Source organism: Colobus angolensis, unplaced genomic scaffold (genome assembly GCF_000951035.1).
Source record: "Colobus angolensis palliatus isolate OR3802 unplaced genomic scaffold, Cang.pa_1.0 Scaffold346, whole genome shotgun sequence".
In the NCBI taxonomy this organism is placed as follows: domain Eukaryota; kingdom Metazoa; phylum Chordata; class Mammalia; order Primates; family Cercopithecidae; genus Colobus; species Colobus angolensis.
Genome location: NW_012116777.1, coordinates 614,954 through 620,771, shown reverse-complemented (window position 1 = coordinate 620,771; position 5,818 = coordinate 614,954). Strand labels below are relative to the sequence as shown.

Below are 5,818 nucleotides of genomic sequence, written 5' to 3'. Positions count from 1 at the left end.
TGCAGTGAGCTGAGATCCGGCCACTGCACTCCAGCCTGGGCAACAGAGCAAGACTCCATCTCAAAAAAAAAAAAAAAGAAGAAGAATACTCAATGAAAACAACAGCTTAAATGTGTGAGTGGACTTCACGTGACCTAGAACAGTTTCACAGAAAGTTCCTTCTGGTTATTATCCGAGAGGATTTCTTTTTCAGCATATTCTTAAGAGCGTTCCCAAATGTCCTTTCTCAAGTTCCACAGAAACAGTGATTTCTCACTGCTCAATCCAAAGAATGATTTAACTCTATGAGATGAATACACACATCAAAAGGTAGTTGTTCCAAAAGCTTCTCTCCAGTTTTCATTGGAAGACGTTTCCTCTCTCACAAGAAGCCTCTGTTTCCTTTCTCACCACAAACTTCCTTACGCCACTTAATATCCCTTCACAGATTCCTCAAAGACAGAGTTTCCAAACTGGGAAATGTGTTGTAAACTTTACCTCTCTGAGATGAATGCACATGTCAGACAGCAGTTTCTTCGAAGGCTTCCTTCTGGGTTTTATTCAGGATATTTTACTTTTCGCCGTAGTCTTGCCTCAGGATCTACTTCCAGAAAACTCAAACTAAGACACACATTTTTCTGTTGGCTCCTTCAATCCCCATAGGCCTGTCATTGTGCCGTTTTTATCAAAAAGGAACACGAGGATCAGAGAGGGAAAGTCACCCAGCTGAACAGTGGTGGAGTTCAACTTTGACCATGGGATGTCTGACCCCAAGTTCGGTGCTTGCTCCTCTCTGATGAGACTCCTCCCTTATCAGGGTCAAATGAGTGAATGGAGGATTTTAAAAGCAGGGTCTCTGATGCCTGTGCCAGAGAAACCCCAGGCTCATGGCTGGTGTCTGTGCATTCACTCGTAACCTCGTTAAGAGTAATAATGAAAAACATGCTCAGGGCTGACAATTTTCCTGGGGCTGTTGTTGTAGGCACTCTGCTTACTTTAATTCATGTAATTTTCACAATAACCTTGTTTTTACTTCTAGTTGCTAGATGAAAAACTGTGGCAAAGAGCAATACAGAGAGTTGCAAAAATTCATATCACTGATCCAGGTTGAACCAAGCAGTCTGCACCTGGAGTCCTTGTTTGTAACCATGGCACCCTGGCTTCTCAGACATCTCATAGTGGAGTTACACCATGTGTCAGGCATGGCACTGAGCAGCTTCTTTTAAGAACATAATTTGTAATTATCTAGATTACTAATTCTACTTCAAAATGCCACACGGCCTTCATGTGATAAAATGAAACTATTGGTAAGTCTAAGCATTGAGAAAAAAACATTGTTTTTCCCACTCCTGAGTCCATGGAGAAGCTGTTCCAGTAACTCAGAGGGAGAATCTGCAGCTGAAAGAGGAGGCCAGAGGAGACATCACTCCCTGTGCCCTTCGATTGCATCCAGATGGCCCCACTGATCACACTACCATCTCATTATTAGACTAGAGAGGCTGCCTCCTATTGTGGCTCACCTCGAACAGTGAGTTAGCAGCAGCTAAGTAGCCCCAGGGTCCACTTAGCCCCTCTATCCTGCATGGTCCCCTTCCCCACTGGGAAGCAGATACCCAAATGAGCATCAGAATCCTGTTTCTCCCTGCAGGCCCCTCTGCTCCTTATGAGTGGTGTTTTGTGGGTGTCTTCCCTTGGTTTTGGATGAGAAACACCCTTTCCCCTTCCACAAGGATTGTTTCTTTGGCCCCCACTCGGAGTTTTCCCCTGGTGGGGCAACGGACAGGTGAGGGTGGTGGGACAAACTCCTTAGAACCAGCAATGACAAACAGATCCCACTTGGGGGAAGTTCATGCTAAGTGGCATGAGTCCTCTAGATTTTTCTGAAGCTTTCCTGTTTTCCCCCTGCCAACCAGCTCATCTGATCTCCTAGGATCTCTACTAAGATACTGGCAGCCTGGTCTGCCCCTGGATGTTCCTTCAAGTCCTGGTTATGCTTCATGACCTGTATTGTGGTGAGTGGTAAGCAGCACCTGCTTCTGGCCTCACTGTTGGACCAGATTTTATCCCCACCCCAGCTCTGCAATGCGGCTGCTTCCAGCTTCCATCATGGGCCCTGCATGAAATTGCCCTGTGTTTCTCTTTGGACACCAATGAGGAAGGAAGCATGGACTCAGAGATCAGGACATTCCATTGCCCTCCTGGTGTTGGGTCTTTAATCCTGGGATGGCTTCATGGGCTGGTCCTTCTCCATGGCCCCCTCCACCTTTCTCAGGTTTCTACTCAAAAGTCACCTTTTGGAGGGGTCTCCACCTGTCACTGTGTTTGGAACAGCTCCCTCAGTTTCTTTCTAGCTCATGTCTCTCTGCTAATGTCTTACATTATCACCACCATCTGACCTGGTCTTATGACCTGTTAGCTTCCTTCATCAGACATGAGCACCAGGATGGCAGGGGCCTCATCTGTTCTGTTCCTCCTGCGGCCTGAGTCCTAGCACCATGTCCGGTACAGTGTAGATGCTCAAGGGAATTAACTTTGTAGAACTATCTACCTGGGAGATTCTGCTGTTAGTCTAACCTGTACCATTTTGTAAACCTCCAGCCATTTTTCAGACCCTGGTCAGAGTGCAATGTTCCATGGGAACTCGGGCCATGAGAAACATCCTTCCTAACCTCCTGACTGCAGAAACATCCTTATCACATCCTGCCGGGCCAAGGCCCAACAGCCTGACTGCAGGTACCTCCTTGCCATATCCTGCTGGGCAGCAAGCTCTACCTCCCAGACCCCTCCCTTCCAGTCCCGTGATTACCCAGCCTGTGAGCGGCAGTTGGCACTGGCACTAAGCTGGATTCTTCCTCCACAGTGTTTTGCTCACTGTAAGGATGTTGCTGTTGAAGCTGCCAACTGTCTCTGTCTTTCTTTAACCCTCGCTTTGCCTTCAAAACCTAACAATAATTCTACCTCTCTTTTTTACCAAGGAGGATATGGGATTCAAGGAGAGCAAGAGACTAACCCAGAATTACACAGCCAGTGGGTCATAGAGCCTGAACTTGAACTCAGTTCAGCTGAATGCAAAACTTGTTTCTCCCTGAGAGTCCAGGGAAGGAAAGTTGGAACTGCAGCCAAAGGGTGCCCACATGCTTGTCCTTGGAGACCCCAGGTGGGCTCCTGGGAATTGTGTCTTCATGGGCCCAACAGAATAACTCAGCTGTGTTGCATCAGCTAAGTGTCGCCATTGTCCCAAATTGTTATTTCTTTTCAAAGTTTTGTTTTAATAATTAAATTTCTCACAGCTCAGTGCTGAAAACAAAACACAGAGGCATGGAGAAAGTTGTGTATGGGTTTTTCTCTATTTCTTCCCAGTGACTATATAAATGAGTGTACAAAAAAATACAAATGTGCTCATATGTTTTATATAAAGATCCCACCCATATTCCTCTGCCACTATCATTCCATTTTTTTTATGTGAGGACCACTTTTCCACGTCTAGTCCATGTGATTTGGGAAGGGCTGACCCACCCTGGGCAATCAGATCATCAGGGTAAATTAATTCAGGAGTGGGCATGTGATCCAAGCTGGGATTATGGAAGTCATCCCTGTACTTTTGATAAAACTGCTGGGAATGAGGTGCTTTCCTTTTATTGGCATAGCCGTTTGCAAGGAAGTAAGTGATGTGAAATTTATGGGGCAATTTTTTCTGCTCTCTCAAAATAGCCTGCCTGAAAAGCAGAGCTGACACAGGAAATGAAGGGACAGAATGAGTCTTGGTTGATATTAGTTGACCTGTGATCCCACTGAGCCAGAAGCCATCTACTCATCGACATTTTTAGTAATTAGAATGAAACAATTCAGTATGCTGCTAGATCGAGTTAGGTTTCAGTCACTTGCAGTCAAGAGAGTCCTGCATAATATCACTTTCTCGTATGCTTAGGTCCCACCTGCTAGAGCTTTAGCGCTGTAGAAGGGTAAAGTGAACCCAGGCAGTGCTCAGCTAGCCAGTCTTCTGGCTAAGTGTGCAAAGGAACCCTGGAATCACTACCACTTTGTTCTGACAAGAAACTTCACCTGCTGCTTACCATACAGCCATAGGGATATTGCTTCCCTGAGCCCTTAGGCATTATACCTCTTTTTAAAAATGATTTTTATCTAAGAAAGCATTTCATAGATGGTGTCTTGCTATGTTGCCCAGGCTAGTCTTGAACGCCTGACCTAAAGTGCTGAGATTATAGGCATGAGCCACTGTGTTTGGCCAGCACTATACTTCTATTAGTCATCAATGCTTTCTTTTTTCTGTAGTTTCTAGTGTGTGCTTGAGCATGTGTATGTGTGTGTGAGTTTGTGTGTGTGTGTGTGTGTTTGTGTTTGTGTTTGTGTGAGTTTGTGTGTGTGAGTTTTTACTTTACTTTGATCTTGCAGGGTTATTGCAAGCATCAAGTGGGACGATGTAGGTGCAGCACTCAACCCAGTGCCGGGCACATACAGTGAGCTCTCTCTGTTCTCTTTTCTCCTCCTGATTCAGAGAATGACTTAAGGATCTGTGATGTGTGCCAATTTTCAATACGCTGGATAAATAATGGGGAGATAAAGTACTGTTGCCAGAAATTTGTGCTAGTTTTAATTCATTTTATCTGTTTAACATGAGATATCTCAAAGTAACTGAATAAATTTATACCATATATACACACATAAGTATGTTTCTTGAGAGCTGACAGGCTTAGTTTTTGTTCCCTGATGCTGCAGAAGAGGCCACTGTGTTCTTATTTCTTGAGTGATGGCTGTCAGCTCTCCAAGTATCACAGTAGGTGAGGCATCCATGGGGGTGAGCGCCAAGGATGTGTGGCCAGTCAGCATCTGCAAGCCCATTTTGTCTAGTCTCTTTATTTTATAATATGTTTCATTCATTTTTTAGGTTTATCATTTAATTTATTATATCAATTCTAAAAGGTTTCTTAGTTATACTAGGGGTTAGTTTCATGAAACAAGTCCAGAAATAGTCCAGGTCAGCCATGAATACCCAACATGTCATTGGGGAGTGAGGCATTTTATAGATTGACAGTTTTGTTACTGGGACCATCATTTTAATGGTGTTCAAGCTGCTAAAGCTGACCCAGGGCATTTCATCCTATTTCCAGAGAGCAGCAAGCAGAGAGAGCAAAGGGAACTTGGTTAACAGAAGAGAGCAACAATAACTCTCCCCTTTCCAAACAGATTTTCAGAGATCCAAACCAGTGAATTCTGCATTTCACATTGGCCAGGACTATAAGCTGTGCTCACCACAGTTATTAGGAAAACTGGGAAACTCATTTAAAGACATTAATCAGGGCCAGGCGTGGGGGCTGATGTCTGTAATTCTAGCAATTTGGGAGGCCAAAGTGGGAGAATCACTTGAGCCCAGGAATTTGAAAACAGTCCAGGCAACATAACGAGCCCCAGTCTCTAGAAAAATAAAATGAAAGCTGGGCATGGTGGTGCACACCTGTTATGCCTGCAGTCCTACCTACTCAGGAGTCTGAGCTGGGAGATCACATGAGCCCAGGAGTTCAAGGCTGCAGTGAGCACTGATCATGCCCCTGCACTCCAGCCTGGGAGACAGAATGAGACCATTTTTCAAAAAAATATATACATTAAATAATAAAATAAGGATAATAATTAAAAACATTTAAACGGTGTTCTGGTAAAAAGTGAATCTATGTTCCCTTAGTGAAGAAGATGAGAATAATGGATATAGCAGGGAAATGGAGAGAATTGGCTGCATTAGACCATAATGAAAGTCATAACAGGTACCCCAAATCGGTACCATAAAACCACATATGGCCGGGCGCGGTGGCTCAAGCCTGTAATC

The 5,818-nt window shown here is 44.5% G+C and overlaps 1 long non-coding RNA gene across 1 annotated transcript; it reads left to right on the top strand.

Annotated features, from left to right (window-relative positions):
- Positions 1–781: 781 nt before the first annotated feature.
- LOC105519371 lies at positions 782–2,880 on the top strand. Its single transcript, XR_001002957.1, has 3 exons — positions 782–1,286; positions 1,893–1,998; positions 2,578–2,880. It is a non-coding gene; the product is annotated as an uncharacterized LOC105519371 (long non-coding RNA).
- Positions 2,881–5,818: the final 2,938 nt, after the last annotated feature.